Genomic DNA, 18,244 nt, shown 5'->3' on the forward strand with positions numbered 1-18,244 from the left:
GAGTTATGACTTCAACTTAAGGTTTTGGTTGGGAGGGGAGGCACAATTTCGGTCATAACTGTGATGATCTTCCTTCAACTATATTTAAAACAAAATTAAAGTAATATACATGCAATGAGTTCTAAAATTCCTTAAACCGTAAAGGCATTTTTGACATGCTTATATCAATAGTAATAATGACGATGATGATAATAATCTTTAGTATAATATTAGCAATTATCCTTTATTAATAGCTATTCTCATTTGAATCTTCAGAAAAAATATTTATGGTTAGATATTATTTTTCTCTTTTTATAAATAAACTGAAGATTAAATATTTTAAGTGATTTGTTCATGATGGACCAAAAATTAAGGAGGTCAAGATTTTATTCTATTTCCCTGGAGAATTATTTGAATAAAATGTAATTTTGTTATTGTTGTTTTATTTGACATATACATACATTCTGAAATGATCACCACAGTAATATTAGTTAATACATCAATCACCTCACATGGTTACCTTCTTTTGTATGTGTGGTGAAAACATTTAAGAGCTACTCTCTTGGGGCACCTGGGTGGCTCAGTCTCCACATTAATCTTCTGTCTTCGGCTCAGGCCCTAATCTCAGGGTCCTGAGATCGAGCCCCCTCCCCCACCATGGGCTCCCTGCTCAGTGGGGAGCCTGCTTCTCTCCCTCCTGCTCCCCCTGCTTGTGCTCTCTCTCTCTCTCTCTCTCTCTGTCATATAAATAAATAAGAACAAATAACAACAAAAAAGATCTACTTTTTTAGCAAAATTCAAGTACATAATACAGAATTGTTGATAATAGCCAACATGCTATACTTTAAATCCCTGGAACTTATTCATCTTACAAACAATTGACAGTTTATACCCTTTGGTCAACATCACCCTATTTTTCCCACCTTCAGCCCCTGGCAACAACCTATCTATTCTGTTTCTATGAGTTCAACTTTTTTTAGATTCCATGTATTAGTGAGTTCATTCAGTATTTATCTTTCTCTATTTATGTTGTTTTGTTTCAAGAGTTAAACAGAACTTGTAAAACTAACTTGGAAAGCCATTTGGCAATTATTAAAGTTGAACCTGATTATGCCCTATGATCAAGCCATCTCATTCCTGTATTATAGCCCCTTAAACATATTTGCAAGGAGGCAACTGAAAATTAGCATATTATTTGTAATAGTGGAAAACAGCAACAAATTAAATGTCCCTTAACAGGGAAATAGACATACTGTATTAGGGCATAAATGGGGTACTATGAAGTAATTAAAATTAAGGAAATCAAGTATATGTCAAGAATGTAAGACAAAATAAGCAAGGGGCAGAATAATAGCTCCAGTAAAATATTATCCACATAAAATTTAAAACATGAAAAATACTGTACATTGTTTATGGGCATATATGCAGTGATACATGAAACCCACATGAAAAAATAAACACCAAGTTAAAGGTAATGGACTAGTATTGCTGGAGAGGAAGAAAGAGGAATGGAATAGGGAAAGGGAATTAGCTACTTCAATTATTTAAGTAATAAGTTAAAATTTTCTTGCCTTTCAAATGCCATTGAATTCTTCTGAAAAAAGTGGTATAAAAGTATAATAGAATCCTGAGTCATATGTTACAACTTATTGTCATTATTGCTTTTAGGATGATTTTTAGATTTTTGTGACACAAGTAAGGACTCATGACATATGAACAATTTATAAATGTTGAACATACATGAGCCATAATTTCAGTTCTAAATTAATGATTGTATTAAATCTTACTGTTTTGATTTTTTAACCAGCCAAATAACGTATGCTTATTATAGAAATTTTGGAGACAACAAAACAATATAGCAAAAAAAAAAAAATGACAAATTATATGCAGTATAATTACTAAAATAAAACACTTCTAAACTCTTTTTTTAAAGGCTAAGCCTTTGAAGAAATATCACCATTTGCTTTATAAGTGTGGGAAAAAAATAATAGTGAGTTAACATATTTAGCAATTAAAGAAGCCCAAAAGGCAAAGATGTGAAACATAGTGTATATTTCATGTAATTTTGTTGCATATATTTATATTGGACACTTTAATTTTATCAATTTTTTTACTAGTGATATAAAGAGAGTCCTACATCAAATATGTTAATAAACAGAAGAAAAAAGTAAACCTGAAAATATTTAATTTTCACTAATTGTAGATACAAATATTCTGGTCTTTCAAATTTTTTAAATAACAGAAACCTTTAAAGAAAAGCATAAACTAAAACAAAAACCTTTAAAGAAAAGTATATAATGTCTTTTTTAGTACTTTAAAATCCTTAATACAGAACTTAACACACAAATAAGGTTCCCACAAAGTAAATTGTCAAAATATCATGGATTTACAGTGGCCTGCTATCAGACCAACACAATGTTTGGAACTGAATTTTCCATACAAACCTGTGAAGCCTCAGTGGGACACAGTGATGATATATTTGCTCCTCAGAAGACTGTGAAGCCAGACTGCTCTTCATTACCATCTGGTGGCTACTGCATGGAGTGGCATTAAATGTAATTTTAAAAGAGAGTCAAAGGAACTGAATATCATCCTTAAGAATAGAGAGAAGAACCTCAGTATCATTGACGAATATTAAAAGTGCATGAGGATAAAGATCAAAGAAGGATCTGAGACTTCTCGTATAATAAAAAAGTATATCATAAAAAGTTGTTTTGTAAACAAGTTACAATGGAGCAAAGTTGAACATCTGGTGAAAATGACTTATGAATAGCATGAGACTTTCAAATCACACCTATTTGCTGTATGACAGAAAGAATGCGTTTTTTTCTTCTAGTGATATATTAGATGTAATCATTTTTTCTGTTCTTACTGAATCTTCAGTCATCCATGTATAGTCATATGACACCTGTCAAAGAAAATCTCTTTTCCATTTTATCTACCTGGCAAACATTTATATGCCTTTAAAATTTTAGCTTAAATGGTGCCTCACTTGAGAAGTCTTGTCTGTGGTCTCCTGACTAAGGGTTCTTCTAACTATCTCTGAAGACTGTTGATGCCTGTCTGCTGATCATTTGTGGAATGGTTTCTTTTCATGCCTGTCTGAGTTTCTTAAGTGTAGAGGTGGTGCTTTACGTATTCTCGTAAGACCCAAGTTCTAAGCATTTCATTTATATTTATGTAAGGAATTAGTCTATGAAATTCATTGTTATTTAAGAAATTTAAACTAAAGGAAACCTCTGACATTTCAAGCTTAACAGACAGTAAAGCAAGGACAGAGTTAGATTTTAGAGAAAGTAAATGTCCATATTGACCTTTTAAATTTCCCACTTCCATCACAGAATTGCAAAGCCAAAATAGAACCGGGGAAATCATCTAGTTCTGTCACATAATTTTATGTATGAGACTGAGGCTCAAACAGAATACATGACTTTCCCAAGTTTCTGAAATTAATTACTAGATTCAGGATTTGAATCCCTGTCTTTCGATTCTCCATCACTGAGATTTTTATTCTACTGGCTAACCCCCGACTACCCTTAGGAGAAAACTTAAGTGCAGGCAATGGACCTGAAGTCTAAAAATTAAAAGCCTTTTTATGACTCTTAATTCTATACTTGATCCTTGACCCAGCCTACATATAGTTACAGGCAAGTTAAGAAATCACTAGTTATGTTATCAGGCAATATATTTAAAAATTTTAAGTGCTTAAATTTTATGCCAGTAGGTCTAGGAATTTACCTTAAAAAATAATAAGGCATACATGCCAAAATTATGAGCACAATGGGCAACAAGGCAGCATTATTAATACTTTTGACAAAAAAGATAGACTCTTGGATATAATTTCTGGAATGTTTTGCTATTATGAGATATACTTTAGGCCTGAGTAGAAGGTTTTTGAGATGCTCCAAACACACTTTGTTTTTTTAACAGCCTACTCTAAATTGAGGCCAAACCCATGTGACACCCCTGTAAGAACAGATGACACAGTGTCTTGGAATGTCTTTTTAATAAGATATGTTGGCCAAAATCCAGAACCAGTTTTTTTCTGGGAGTGTGTATTTGATCCCATATCATCCAGCTTTTTCAGCATTAGAAATTATACTTCTAGGGGGAAAAATGCTTTTGGCATTTACAGTCTTAACATTTATAGGTTTATCATTTTGGCAATTCCACAGGTCTCTGGCATGCCATGTTTGTAATTTCTGCTAAGGCATAAATATACAGAGTACGTGCTGGACAGTCACCAAACTAGAAGGTGTGTAAGCTAAGGGTGTGCCTGGTCTGAGGTCAAACACAACCAGGCTTTGTGGATCCCAGGGTTAATGTCCCACATGCAGAAACTCTCCTGAGAATGAATGAATGAATGAATGAATGAATGTGGTTCTTGGTGAAGAAATCATCCAGTAAGATTTTAACTTCCAGGGAATGCTGAAAAATGCAGAAAACTTGTGGTTTAAGTACAATATCTCAAAAGGAATCCTTTGATACTAAAAGGAATGGGAATTGAAGAGAAGCTGTGCCTGGTGGTTCAGTCGGTTAAGGGCTGCCTTCAGCTCAGGTTATGATCTTGGGGTTCTGGGATTGAGCCCCAGGTCAGGCTCTCTGCTCAGGGGTGAGCCTGCTTTTCTCTCTCCCTGTGCCCCTCTCCCTCTCTCTCAAACAAATAAATAAAATATTTTTTTAAAAAAAGAAGGAATTCAAGAGAAAATAGTGAAGCAGTGAAAACTTTTCTGTATTCAGAGACTGCCAGTAGTTTATCCTAGAGTCAAATTTGTAATAGCTTTCTGAAGATACAGGCACCGAAGATGTCCTTTTTATTTATTTATTTTTTTCACTCACTGAGAACATTACTTTTCCCTCTGCAAGTTCTTCAAAACTAGAAACCAATGGCTCCGCAATGACTACCAAACCTCTTTACCTAAGCAGGCTGTCTGCTACACATGGTGCTTAGTTACATAATGTCATTTACTAGCCCTCCACTCTAAGGAATTGACAGCCAACTCTCAGCATTTTAACACTTTTCTACAAATACAGAGGTTCTCTTCTTTCACTCTTCTTTTCTTTTGTCCCACACTTTTTAAAAAGTTTACTAGCAATCTGGATCACCTGATTTTGGGATACATTTGATGCGTTTCTTTCAGGCCATCTGATAAAGATGCAATGATTGCCTTTTGCTTTCCCCTCTGCTTGATATCGTCCAACTATTTTTCTGTCTCATTTTGATGTTCTTTGAGAATGGAATCTTCTTCAGTTGAATTGTTTACAACAAAATTACAATGATCAATGTGTTTTTCCTTTCTCCTTCCCTATCAAATTATGACCATAGACTCTGGCTTTAGGTTGGGATTGGCTTTTAGAAATTTTATAAAACTGCCTACTATTCACAGACAGACCCCTCATTATGTTGTACTGAGAAAGTCTGGCTCTTGGGAAATTATGTTATTTCATTATTCCAAAGTGTATATTCCCACAAAGTTCTTAGTAACAAAAAAATGAAAGATGTAAAAAACATACCCTATAATAATCATAAAGATAGAACTCTTTCCTTTTGTGAGTCTGGTATATCTATTATATCTATAATTTGTCTCATATCATGAATAGAAAATTACTCTAAAATCAAATTGCTTCACTTGCTTTTGATTACAATGACTTGAACTATGACAAAGTATCTATCTTATAAGCAAACCATTTCTAAAATAAGGGATTATAGAAGCCAAACATTGAAACACATTTTATGTGGGTTTGGCATAAGATTCAATAACTAACATGTTTTCAACATATTTTGCTTTGCTTGTAACACAAAATTCTGCCATATGTGAACCCAAGCAGGAACACAGAATAAGTGGGACAAATAGAAAATGTAGTAAGATGATAGATTTAAACCCAAATATTCCCATATTTACATTAAATATGAAAGCAAATATTGCAATTGAAAGATAACGATTGCCAGACTGAATAACAAAATAAAGGTCCAGTTTATATCACTTAAAAGAGACTAACTTTAAATATAAGGACACAGATAATTTTAAGAAAAATTATACCCCATGTTATAAGATAAAGTAATTTTAGGTGCAAGAATCATTATTACAGATAAAGGTGACTGTTTCACATTGAAAAAGATGCAAACTTACCAGAATAATATAAAAATACTGAGTTTGTTTGTATCTCAATACATAGCTTAAAAAAAACACTTTGGAGGGGCACCTGGTTGGCTCAGTGGGTTAAACCTCTGCCTTTGGCTCAGGTCATGATCTCAGGGTCCTGGGATTGAGCCCCGCATCAGATTCTCTGTTCAGCAGGGGGCGGGGAGGGGGGGAACACTGTAGGAAACATTGACAGAACTGTAGAATATGTATTCTTTTCAAATGATATGAAACATTACTCCTAAGTGATCGTGTGCAGGGGTTTTAAAGTAGATCCAAACAAATGTGAAGGGATTGAAATTATACCAGTCGATCATTGTAAAATTAATAGAAGTTAAAAACAAATAGATAACCAGAATACTCTTCTAGAGAATGGAGAGAAGTAGAGAGAGATGGAACAAGTGGCGGGATCTGTAGGTGGGGTTCAGGGCATGGGGAGGCTTAAGCTGTACTATTGAAGCATTTTTATCCTAACCAAGAAATGGAAGAACATTAAAAGACATATATTTCAGGACTGATAGAATCAAGTTTGCATTTTAAAAAGGTCATTCTGGCTGGAACTGTGGTGATGGGGTTGAAGAGAGTGAGACTGGGTAAAGAATGGTTTAGAGTGCTGTAAGAGACTCAATCATAGGAAACATACTGGGGCGGAGGTAACTGAGTGATGGACATTAAGGAGGACACGTGATGTAATGAGCACTGGATGTTACATGCAACTGATGAATAAATGAACTCTACATTAGAGACTAATGATACACCATATGTTAACTAGTGGAATTTAAATAAAATAAGTTAATAAAAAGGAATGGTTTGGAGTGAGGAAAAATCTAGAGGCAGGGAGGACAGTTAGGGAATGCTTACAATATTATAGGTGAGGATGGTTGCCTGAACTGGAATAGTAGCAGGGAAATGGGGGTTGGAAATAAATGGAAAGACTAGAGAGATGTGCAGGTGACAAAATAGGCATTGTTTTCATTTGATGACAAAAAAAAAGACACCCAGATTTTTGGGTGACAACCCAGCTCGATGCTGGGTTGTGGTATTATTCACTTACACACAGTTCCTCCATGAGGGCAAAGGGAATTGGAGATAGTGACCAGGAGATATTCAAGGGGATTATATAGTCACACTGATTCTGAATAGTGTCCAGAACATGAAATGTATGTACGTTTGAACATTTGAGATTATAAGTGGTAAAACCATGAGATTGTACCAAAAAAAAAGAGAGAAAGAGAGAGAGAGAAAGAAAGAAAGAAAGAAAGAAAAAAAGAAAGAAAGAAAGAAAAGAAAAGAAGAGAAGAATGAGTAGAAAGTTTATGGTAGAATCTAAAAAATCACTTTTTAAACATCTGATATTGACTATCATTTGGGAAAAAATAAAAATATTTTGTCTTTTTTTTTAGGATTTTATTTATTCATTTGTCAGAGAAAGAGAGGACAAGCTGGGAGCAAAGCAAACAGAGGGAGAAGCAGGCTCCCTGCTGAGCAAGGAGTCCAATGTGGGACTGGATCCCAGGATCAGGGGATCATGACCTGAGCTGAAGGCAGATGCCTAACCAACTTAGTCACCCAGCCATACCAAAATATTTTTTCTTACACCTGGACTTTTAAAATACCACTATAATAAAATATTTTCTCTATAGGTTTATTCATATAATTTTAAGAAATAACAGCTAAAATTAATGCACTCAACACTATTATTAATTAACAGCATTTACTAAGCCTAACGTGTTCAAAATAGTATCAATTTTGACTTTTTTAAGGAGAAGAAAAAAATAGAACCTGAAGAGTTAATGAGTCCGATTATACAAATCATGGTTAAGATAATTGACAAGAGACATACAACAGTACAAAAGGGTGGCCACAGGGATCCTGATGGTGTTAGAGGTTGTATTCCTGTAAGCATACCAACCCATGTAAATAAGGATTGTCATCAATAGTGCTCTGGAATTAAAATTTAGAAGTGAAGTTTCAGGGCTAGTCCAATGGACAAGAACAAATGAACCAAGAATCTCATATATTGGCCACAGAGTGGTTGATGTAGCACAGGATGGGTGGTCTCTAGACTGAACCAAAAAGAAAGTAAAATCAAGAGAGGGCGATGGCCCCCATTTAGAAAGCAACTGCAGATTTCATCCAAATTCAGTAGATTTTTTAAAATGGATGTGTATACTTTGAAAGCTTTCTTTTGAAAAACTCTGCCAAGCAGTTTTCAAAACAAGGCATTTAGATGGGCTGCCCAAGCCCTTGCAGATAAACTCAGAATTCTTTCCTGCCACAGTTGACATTTTAACCAGGCTTCTGCTCATCTCTGGATAAATGTGACTGTGCTGTTCTACATTCTCAGCCAAGCTAAGCTTTGGTACATATTCAAGGAAGCTTTCTCAATGAGTGGAACACACTGTCTTGACCCCCCCTTTGATAAGTAACAAGGCAATGTAGCAGGAACCACATTGGCATTTCCCTTCCAGGAACCCAACAAGCTTCGGGTTCATATCTCTGCCTCTGACATAATGGCTGCAACAAAAATTGGTTCTTACCAGTGTCTCAAATGATGAACAAGAAGAAAGAGAAGTGTCAGGTCTGGAAGTATTGATGAAGCCACAGATCTCTCATTTGGAAGAATCCGAGGCAAGACCATTTAAGCAGCACCATCAGAACACTCTGGGGCTAGACTTCAGCTTAACTTCCTCTCCAGTTGGGACTTACTCCCTCAAACGCAGCCTCTCTCTCTGGTAACTTAGACTTGAGTCCTATTGTTCTTCTCTTTACCTAGGACTGGTGGAATCCTCCTATGCAAAACTTCCAGATTCCTGGGTTGCACCTTTTCCCTGTTTATGATCCCTGGGTTGCACTTTCCCATAGATTTCCATGGTAAAACTCTCCATATGTTATCTTGGGTGTCTAATTGCTGCTGATTCTTCAGGCTCACAGGGTCATGCCCTGATCAACTGCCTGAGCGTGCTGTTCTTGGTGTTAGATTTCAGGAAGATAGTTGGTATCAGTCCTCACAGATACTCATTTGTTACACTTCCTGATGTCCATCTCCTCCTCCCCAAATCTGGGTTCATTCTGTTTTGTTTTGTTTTGTTTTGTTTTTTCTGTCCATGTCTGCCCCAAAGCCTGTTTCCTCTACCAGTGTGTTCTAGGATTTGCCAACTCATTGTTGCCTACTACGCTGTTATTTTTAACCCTTTCCACTTGACCCCAGCAGACTACCATCTGAATAGCGTACTATTGTTTCCAGAACTGAATTAGCAATGGAGTCTGAAATGGAATGACTAGTTCAACAAGCTTCAGGACTCACAACTGAGCTCACAATCAGTTGAAAAGGGCTCAAAATTAAGACACTGAACAGTGGACCTTAGGAATTAAGTCTTTCTTTTCTTTCCTTTTTTTTTTTTTCTTAAATGTTTAGGATGTGATTAGATGACCATGTTCCTGGAGCAACAAACTATAATAAGATGAAGCCAAAAAACCAACTAGACCCTTTTATAGAGTATTAGAGCAGAAAGAACTTTAAAATTACCTAGAGCAATTCCTTGTTTCCTATTCTGGCGTTCCTTTAATGATTGCATCGCAATTATGGTGTTGCATACTAATGAAGGAAATATGGTAAGCAATGCTGAGAAAACTTTGTTAGTGCCCATAACTATAATCAGTTGAAATATTGGCTCATTTACCTGGCACCATTTATTGTGGTGAAATGATCATGCCATTATCATATTTTATTTTATTTTATTTTATTTTATTTTATTTTATTTTATTTTATAGAGAGAGCATATGTGTACACACATGAGGCAGGGTGCAGAGCAAGAGGGAGAAGCAGACTCCCTGTTTAGCAGAATCCCAGGACCCCAGGATCATGACCTGAGCTAAAAGCAGACGCTAAACCAACTGAGTGACCCAGGACCCCCCATGTCATCCTCACATTATCCTTAATATGTAGCAAAGTTCTTCTATCTTCTTCTCCAAAGCTGGATATTATTGGCTCTGACCTCTTCCAAACCTAGCCGCCCCATTTCTTAGCTATTTGCCCTTGGTAACATCTTTTTATTACTCTGGACTTCATTGTCATCATTTGCAAAATAAGAACAATGATAATGCCTATTTTATAGAATTGTTAATGAAGGTTAAATGTGTTAATACATGTTAAAACAATTCAGAGTCCCTGGAACATAGTGAACACTAATAAAGTGTTAGCTATATTAATAACTAACGCATTAAATTTTTGAAACTGACACCTTTTTAACTCATTGCCACTGGTGAGGAGAAAGTCTTTCCACAGCTGGTGGTAAAAAGCTTAAAAGTGTTACAACATTAGGGAGTTAACCCATTGGTGAGAATAAGTTCTAGTCAAAGTGAAAATGAGAGCATTACAGACAATTTGCAGTTCAAGGGTGGATGAAGTTCAAAGGTCAAGGTACCTAAAAAATGAAATGCAACCGAGTGGGGCCACTTAGCAAAAGAGGACGTGGGAGGCCCAGAGACAAACTTCAAAGACTTTCCAATTTGTTGGGGCGGTCATCAAGAAGACATGGCCACCAACTGACCTATGAAATGGACCAAGGCAATCAGAGGTTCCTCACTCCACCCCTGTCTTTGGAATTACTTTCCATGCACCATGCTCACACGAGGAGCCACTAACCTTAAGAAAGCAAGGCATTGTGGAGACCCTCTGTACTCAATACTGACTGAATCCAGGTAAGGCTTTTGTATAAACTTTTAAAATTCTGGCCAGTGGCTGGAAAGTTCTGTTTATCTTTCTGCTACCCAGAAAGGGAGCCAGCTTGTGAACCAACACAGTTTTGCCCAAGACCTCCCTTTATCATCGCTGCTGCAGGAATGTATCGAGAGTTGCAATCATGTTTCTTCTTTCCTGCTCGACTGTGCCGACACACATGAGCCTGCAGCTAGACCGAGGGGGCTGCAGTAGGCACGGAGCCCAGCTATGAACTGCCTAGGCAGCAAATACTGAGAAAACTGGCAAGAAGACGGAGGTGGGGACAAGCCAAGGAAGTCTGCATTGTGTTCTGCTTGCCTAGGGCTGAAAACTAGGTGCGGGAATCCTGAGAGCAAGGTCAGAGGTGGGGCCAATTGGCCATGCTTGCCTGGAAAGCAGAGACATTAACAGATGCAGGGACCAGACTCTTCCCAGGGAGATCTGTTTGTGGGCTCATGTACCTGGGCTCCATGGTGAATACGTTCCAGCTTGTGGGGTTTATGAATTTGACAAATCCCTGCTTAACTTTGTATTTTCCCAACCATTCTAACTCTGGGGCAGCTCGTAAGTTTATACCCTCTAAGTAAAATGCATTTCTTGGCAAAGGAGAAAGACTTCTGTTTTTCAGGCTTTATGATTTGTGCTTCGATCTAATTCTATGAGTTTGATGAATATACACAAATTTGATGAGTATACATAAACTACTCACAATTTATTAACTTCTACCTAACCTCCTCCTAGTCATTATAAGTTGACTTTTTAAAAAATTTTTATTTATTTTTTTAATTTCTTTTCAGTGTTCCAGAATTCATTGTTTATGCACCACACCCAGTACTCCGTGCAATCCGTGCCCTTCATAATACCCACCATCAGGTTCACCAACCTCCCACCCCCGGCCCCTCCAAAACCCTCAAATTGTTTTTCAGAGTCCACAGTCTCTCATGGTTCATCTCCCCCTCCAATTTCCCCCAACTCACTTCTCCTCTCCATCTCCCCATGTCCTCCATGTTATTCCTTATGCTCCACAAATAAGTGAAACCATATGATAATTGACTCTCTCTGCTTGACTTAAGCGGGGAAAAACCCAACAACCAAGAGTGACTTAAGATCCAGGAGCTCCACACTCCACTCAATTTAATTCTAACATTTTGTCAGAATTGATTCAGAATTTAATAAAAGCAGAGCATTATGGATACAATTGAAACTTCCAGAGTATTCCACCACAAAGCAGAGTACTTTAAAAGTAGCCATCACTTTGAATTTCGTAGCTCTCTTTTCCAGAACATTTATGTTTTTGTTACATAGCTATACAAAGTAAATAATATTATTTATCATGCTTTTAGTATTTTCATATATAGTATCATCATATAATTTGCTTTTTATATTATACATTGTTCTTGAAATTGTTTTTTATTAATTTTTTAAATTTTTAATTAATTAACTAATTAATTATTTGACAGAGAGAGGGAGAGAGAGATCACAAGTAAGCAGAGAGGCAGGCAGAGAGAGAGAGAGAGGGAAGCAGGCTGCCCGCAGAGCAGAGAGCCTGATGCGGGGCTCTATCCCAGGAATCTGAGATTATGACCTGAGCTAAAGGCAGAGGCTTTAACCCACTGAGCCACGCAGGTGCCAGGAGATTATTCGTTTTTATTCACTGTCATGGTAATTAACTCCATCCTATAACCAACAACAAACAGCTTAGTGAGATAAAGGTTTACTCTCCCTCCTGTAAAGTCCAATGTTTTTATTCATATAAAATCCTGAGTAGATTTCCTCCAACTGCTGACTCAGGGATCTGAAATTCTTCCATCACCTGGTTCTCTGTTTTGCTTTCTGTCCTTCTTAGCCTCATTGAAGTAGGAAAAAGAGAAAAGGGAAAACACAGTAGGTATTTAACCATCTTGGCCAAAAAATGACCCATAATATTTCTCTTGACATTTGTTTGCTTGGAACATAGCATGCAGTCACTCTAACTGCAAGGGAGGTACTGAGATGCAAAATTGACACCAAATGGTTTCAGAGCATTAATTAGAAGCCATTAATTGCCTGCTTTCCTTTGTTGAGATTTGTCTTCTGTTTATCCATATACTACTACATAAACAGTGAATAGGCAAGAGCTAGTTTTGCAATATGTGTTCTCTTTCTATTAATAAGAATATACATTGAATTTTTCCTGTCCATTCATACAGCTCTTGTATATCTTAATTCATTCCATTCTTCATTTATTTAGGACATATGTTTGATCTACAGTGTACCAGGATTTTTGGTATTTTCTATTACAGATATCATTCTTAACGGACACAGTCTAGCAGGGAAAATACATATTCAGCTAACTATAGAACTGTGGAGAGAGTGTTTGAATAGAAGTTTTAACTAAATGCTGCTGCAGTAGAAGTATTAGGGAGAACTAGACTTTGAAATTCTTAAGGATGAAATGGGCAGAGAAGTACTGCAGAAACAGAATTCAGCATTTAAAAGGGTTGTTCCTGATTACACAGAAAATGGAAGTTGTTCAGCATTTTAAATATCAAAGACACGGTAATAGGGGAGAGGTTCAATGAAGAAAAAAATGACAGAAATAATCTAAGAGATAGGGTCATGGTTCCCTATGTCCCTAAGTATAGCATATTGCCTTCAAAAAATATGAACCAGGCTATAAAACCAAAGATTCTTTAAAAATGCTTCATACTTTGCCTTATAAAAATTCATATTCTTGGTTGGTTAGTGAAAAGCTAAGCTTGTTATTTCAATTATTTTTTCTTTCCCATCATTAAAAATGTTCAAGCTCTTTTAAAAATGATTTAATAGAAATTTCTGGAAAACCATAATCATTCAAGTTGATCACTTAAGTGACATACTGACACTTCAGTGAATTACAAAATTGCTTAATAATTTTCTGAAAAAAAGGAAAATCAAATCCAGAAACGTTTTTCATCTTCCCTAGATGACAAACTTTCTATTATGCAGACAATTTAATGAACAAAATGATGTTCATTGGTTGAAATGAGAGTAGAATCAATTTTTGAGCTAGGGGTTGAAATATCCTACCTATTATTATTATAAAATTAAGTTTTTAATAAATAGCATGGACTGCTTTGAAAGCAGAATTTGAGAATGTGAGGATTAATACTGTTTTTTTTTTTTTTTGACTGAAGAAAGGGATAATGAGTTGTTTGGAAAGAATGATGTTTTGGTTAACTGACCTAGAGGTAATTCAAGGTCTGTAATTTTCTAGATGTGTAACTTTCTGCATATCATAAGGTTTCTATGTATCTCACTATTTCTAACTTTAAAAAGAGAGTGTTGGTCCAGATTGTTAAATTCCTTGCTAGTGGTAAGATTTAGTGAGTGTTTGGCATCATGCTTTTGATATGACATAACTATCTGAGAAAAGACTTATGACTGTGGCAACTATGTGACATTAAGCACACCTTCAATGATACTTTCATATAATACTTGGCTGACGGTCCCATTCTTCATGTATTTAATCAAACTCCTAAGCAAATTAAAAGTGGTTATTTTCTTTTATTTTTTAAATAACATATAATGTATTATTTGCTTCAGGGCCACAGGTCTGTGAATCATCAGTCCTACACAATTCACAGCACTCACCATAGCACACACCCGCCCCAACAGAATATTTTCTTTTTTTTTTTTTAAGAATTTATTTATTTATTTGACAGACCGAGATCACAAGTAGGCAGAGAGACAGGCAGAGAGAGAGGGGGAAGCAGGCTCCCTGTTGAGCAGAGAGCCCGATGTGGGGCTTGATCCCAGGACCCTGGGATCATGACCTGAGCTGAAGGCAGAGGCTTTAACCCACTGAGCCACCCAGATGCCCCACAGAATATTTTCTTAACTGAGTACTGCATGCAGTATAACCAGAGAAATATTGAGAAAAGATGAAACAGACTTCCAGGTGAATTATGCTGTGACAAATACTGTACGAAGACAGCTAAGGGTGAAGCCCAAAGAAACAGTAAGAAACAAGTGAAAACAAATAGGAATACGTAAAATAGGAAAGAGTCGCTTTAAACAGCAAATAATGATAATCATTATCTTCAAAATCTATTTATTCCTTACACACACACACACACACACACACACACACACACACACACGGGCTTCTTTTTAACCACTTACTGTGGAATACTGGCAAGATACTTAACTTTTCAAGGCTTAATATTTTCATCATGATTGTTTTTTGACTAACACATGACTAATCTCTCAATCAAAATTTTGCACAGTGCTAATTAACACTGTTTTGGAACCCTGTGTGTATTTATCTACAGATTGCTAAGGAAGTTCAACATTGGTTGAAATAACTGATTATTTTCTCTGAGAACTCAAAGAATTAATTTGTTGTTGAGCCCTGATTTCAATTATTGGCTTTTCCAAACTTGAGTCTCTTACCGATTTTCCTAATGTTTGCCTATATTTTTATTTAATTTTTCCTTTTTATAAATATTTTTTGCCTTTTCTTCTTTATTTTTTTAAGTTATGTTAGTCACCATAGAGTACTTCATTAGTTTTTGAAGTAGTATTTCATGATTCATTGTTTCCGTGTAACACCCAGTACTCCATGCATTAAATGCCCTCATTAATACCCCTCACTGGGCTAAACCATCCCCCACTCCCTTCCCCTCTAAAACCCTAAGTTTGTTTCTCAGAGTCCATAGTCTTGCATGGTTTTTCTCCCCGTCACATTCCCCCCCTTCATTTTCCCCTTCTTTCTCCTTATGTCCTCCATGCTATTCTTAATGTTCCACAAGTAAGTGAAACCATATGATAATTGACTTTCTGAGCTTGACTTCTTACACTCAGCATAATTTCCTCCAATCCCATCCATGTTGATACAGAAGTTGGATATTCATCCTTTCTGATGGCTGAGTAATATTCCATTGTATATATGGACCACATCTTCTTTATCCATTTGTCTGCTGAAGGGCATCTCGGCTCTTTCCAGAGTTTGGTTATTGGGGACATTGCTCTATGAACATTGGGGTGCATTTGGCCTCTCTTTTCACTACATCTGTATCTTTGGGTAAATACCCAGTTTACCCCTAGCAATTGCTAGGCCATAGGGTAACTCTATTTTTTATTTTTTTGAGGAACCTCCACACTCTTTTCCAGAGTGGTTATACCAACTTGTTTTCCCATCAATTGTGTAAGAGGGTCCCCCTTTCTCCACAGCCTCTCCAACATTTTTTGTTTCTCACTTTGTCAATTTTTGCCATTCTAACTGGTATAAATGGTATGTCAATGTGGTTTTGATTTGAATTTCCCTGATGGTTAATGATGATGAACATTTTTTCATGTGTCTGTTAGCCATTTGCATGTCTTTTCACCTACTTAATCAATGAATTTTAATGTTTGTGGCTCTTGGTAATAAAATAAATGCCCCCCAAAATAATGTGATAATAGTGAAATTTTACAATGTATTAGTCTTCATCTTTTGACTTATTCCTGATAATTTATGAAATTTATATATATCACCAACCATTAAAAAGGAAAACTGATTTTCTCTGAAAATAAGCTTTCAAGATCTTCCATTCTGATATTAGTTTAGCATAAAAATCTTAATGAGATTGAATCAAAGTCACTTAAAACTGAAACACCCAAAATTCACGAATTTGGGAAAAAATAATGCATTTCTCATCTGCCTAATGGAAGTTTCACTGTGTCCTCATATTGGTTGGCCTATCAGAGGTAACTGCTACCATAATTGTTCATTTCCTTTTCCTTGACATACTTTCTTCCCCTAGTTTTCAGGACACTACCCTCTCCTGGTTTTCTTCCTATCTGCTATCTTTCTTAGTTTCATTTTCTAGTTCCTTTCTATCTACCCCAACCTCAAAAGACTGAAAAACCCCAGAGCACCTTGGATTTCTTCTTTTCTACCTATACCACAATGTTGGTGAAATTATGTAGTCCATGGCACTAAATAATGTTAGTAGCATGTGAGGGCTGCCATAACGAAATATCACAGATCAGGGGGCTTAAACAGAAATTGAGTTTCTCATGGTTCTGAAGGCTGGAAGCCCAAGATCAAGGTGGGGGCAGATTTGGTTTCCCCTGTGGCCTCTCTCCTTGGCTTATAGATGGCCTCATTCTTGCTCTGTCCTCACATGGCCTTTCCTCTGTGTTCAAATACTCCTGGTGTCTCTTCTTCTTCTAGGACATCAGTCATATTGGAATTAGTGCCACATTCTTACAACCTCATTTAACTTTAATTATCTCTTTAAAGGGTCTATCTCCAAATGAAGTCACATTGAGGGTAGGGCTTCAACATATGAATTTTGGGAGGACATGAAATTAAGGCTGGTAGTTTTCAAATTTTTTGTCTCTAGTCAAGAATTCTCCTTTTAAATGGGGTTATCCATTATAGTTGACCTTTGAGGAACATGGGTTTGGACTGCAGAGATCAATTTATAATCAGATTTATGTTGATAAATACGGTACAGTACTACAAATATATTTCCTTTTCCTTATGATTTTCTTAATAAAATATTCTTTTATCCAGCTTACCCTATCGTAAGAACATAGTATGTAATACACATCCAAAATATGTATTAATCGTCTTTATGTTATCAATAAGATTTTGGTTAATAGTAGGCTATTAGTAATTAAGTTCTAAAAGATGGAATCAAAGTTATATGTGGATTTTGACCCTATGGGAGTCTGAGCCCCTAATCTTTATGCAAGGGGCAACTCTATATCCAATTTAGCTTATCCAGAACTGACTCAGGTCACAAACCCCCTTTCCCAAACTATTTCTCCACATCCTCCCCAACTCTGCCATCTGCTCAGCTCAAAGACTTTGGAGTCACTCTAAATTCCTCTTTCCTTGACACACCACCTCCAGTCCGTCAGAGCCTGATGACTCTGGCTTCAAAAATATACACTGAATACAACCACTTCTCACCACTACTTCTACTTTAGTTTTTCAACCTGGATTAGTGACAGAACTCCATCTACCCTTGCCCTCTAGCAGGCTATATTCTAGAACCTAGAGTGATTCTGTTAAAAAAACAAGTCTGATCAAATCCTGAATTGTCCACATGAAATCCTTCTGCTAGCTTTCCCTCTTACTCAGAGCAAATCTGTTAACTCTAACTCATCTCCTGTTGCTTTTTCTGCCTCTCCCTCTGCTCTAGCAGCACTGGCTTCCTTAAACACACCAACACCTTCCCACTTCAGTATCTTTACACTTGCTGTACCCTGTTGGCAATGTTCTTCCTCCCTCTATCTACATGGCTCACTCCCTCACCATCTCTAGCCTTTTACTCAAATGTCAACGAGGCCTTCCCTGATCATCGTTTCTAAAGTTTCAACAAACACATCCCTCCCCAGATTCTTATTTCTATTCCCTGGTTTGCTTTTTCCCCCTCTTATCACT

This window comes from Lutra lutra, chromosome 2 (assembly GCF_902655055.1).
Source record: "Lutra lutra chromosome 2, mLutLut1.2, whole genome shotgun sequence".
NCBI lineage: Eukaryota > Metazoa > Chordata > Mammalia > Carnivora > Mustelidae > Lutra > Lutra lutra.